We start from the raw sequence: 2500 nt of genomic DNA on the forward strand, positions 1-2500 counted from the left end.
GATACAAACCACCTGCGAGAACCGCAGAGGCGACCGAGCAGCAGACGGCGTCGCGGCGCCGAGCGCCGGGCGGCGGCGCATCCTCAGCGCACACAGTCCTCAATCGGACCAGCACACTGCAGATGTCCACCGCGCTTCGCACCGGGCCCGCGAGGACCTACTTTGGCCGCACGGCGCCGCGTGCAGGGTGCGCCGGCGCGCAGCTGCGCCGCCTGCCGCCTCCGTCGGCCGGCGCGCCTGCCAGTGGCCGCCCCCACCAGCCGGCTGTAGCGCGTGCGCCCACGCACCGCGCGGCCAGCACGCCGGGCGGCCCCCCCTCACCGGCCGGGGCCGGTCCCACCCAGCCACCGCCGCGTATCGCTTCACACCCACATGCCATTCACGTTCGTGGGCATGGTGGGTATCGCTGAAACAACCGGTTGGTAGCTCAACCGATCGTCGCCATCACTGATTCACCTCTAGCGAGAACAACCGCACCACAACGGTTTACCAGTTGTTCATTTGCGTAACGTCACCAGCAAACGTAGGCGTCCATCGCCATTTGCAAATTCAACGATTGTTGCATGCCTGTGTCAGGTGTCACGACACACTATGTCTGCCCACATACACGCAACAACATGTGCACGCTTCGCAAACACGTGGAAGGTGGCCCCCGTACGTATGCGATGTCCATTGCGCAAACGACTGTCAACCGGCCTCTGTCGCATGTCGCAGATGTGGAACGCAGTGCACCATGCTATCACGGTGTGTGAGAAGAGACGACAACGTCTGACAACACGCGCCACTACATCAACAGACGGCTCATGCTGATCGCCATCCAGGGCATACCACACTGCACTCCAGCTCTTATAGGGAGACGACACGTAGCTGCGTGCACAACATTTGGACCGCATGGTTCGCCGTTGTTGGCGCAGTCGTTGTACGGTCACATGTACCACGATGTATCATTCAGTACATGAGGACCAATGTGCAGTACAGTGTGTGATTTGGAGGTACAACATCAGCGGACAGTTGACACAGGCCGTACCACAGCGTAGGCGCAGTGCTTCGCCATGCGAATGCCAATGAACAACTGCGAAGGGCATTGAGCATGTACGTCCTGCTGCCATCCACATTACAGTGTATCGCTGCAAGGTGTTTAACATGAAGCGATACACTGGGGACCGGGCAGTGCGAGTAGCAAACTATATTGCGGGGGTTGCAGTTAGGCAACACTACACTAATTTAACGCGTCGTATGACAATTACAGAGCAGGTTAAGGCCCAACGTGTGTTGGGTTAAGGCCCAACGTGTGTTGGGTTAAGGCCCAACGTGTGTTGGGTTAAGGCCCAACGTGTGTTGGGTTAAGGCCCAACGTGTGTTGGGTTAAGGCCCAACGTGTGTTGGGTTAAGGCCCAACGTGTGTTGGGTTAAGGCCCAACGTGTGTTGGGTTAAGGCCCAACGTGTGTTGGGTTACAGCACAATATGGGTTACGTTAAGGGGCAATGTGGGTTACGTTAAGGGGCAATGTGGGTTACGTTAAGGCGCAATATAGGTTACGTTAAGGCGCAATATAGGTTACGTTAAGGCGCAATATAGGTTACGTTAAGGCGCAATATAGGTTACGTTAAGGCGCAATATAGGTTACGTTAAGGCGCAATATAGGTTACGTTAAGGCGCAATATAGGTTACGTTAAGGCGCAATATAGGTTACGTTAAGGCGCAATATAGGTTACGTTAAGGCGCAATATAGGTTACGTTAAGGCGCAATATAGGTTACGTTAAGGCGCAATATAGGTTACGTTAAGGCGCAATATAGGTTACGTTAAGGCGCAATATAGGTTACGTTAAGGCGCAATATAGGTTACATTAAGGCGCAATATAGGTTACATTAAGGCGCAATATAGGTTACATTAAGGCGCAATATAGGTTACATTAAGGCGCAATATAGGTTAGGTTAAAACACGACATAGGTTAGGTTAAGGCACGACATAGGTTAGGTTAAGGCACGACATAGGTTAGGTTAAGGCACGACATAGGTTAGGTTAAGGCACGACATAGGTTAGGTTAAGGCACGACATAGGTTAGGTTAAGGCACGACATAGGTTAGGTTAAGGCACGACATAGGTTAGGTTAAGGCACGACATAGGTTAGGTTAAGGCACGACATAGGTTAGGTTAAGGCACGACATAGGTTAGGTTAAGGCACGACATAGGTTAGGTTAAGGCACGACATAGGTTAGGTTAAGGCACGACATAGGTTAGGTTAAGGCACGACATAGGTTAGGTTAAGGCACGACATAGGTTAGGTTAAGGCACGACATAGGTTAGGTTAAGGCACGACATAGGTTAGGTTAAGGCACGACATAGGTTAGGTTAAGGCACGACATAGGTTAGGTTAAGGCACGACATAGGTTAGGTTAAGGCACGACATAGGTTAGGTTAAGGCACGACATAGGTTAGGTTAAGGCACGACATAGGTTAGGTTAAGGCACGACATAGGTTAGGTTAAGGCACGACA

The sequence above is a fragment of the Schistocerca serialis genome, unplaced genomic scaffold, assembly GCF_023864345.2.
Source record: "Schistocerca serialis cubense isolate TAMUIC-IGC-003099 unplaced genomic scaffold, iqSchSeri2.2 HiC_scaffold_1146, whole genome shotgun sequence".
Lineage (NCBI taxonomy): Eukaryota > Metazoa > Arthropoda > Insecta > Orthoptera > Acrididae > Schistocerca > Schistocerca serialis.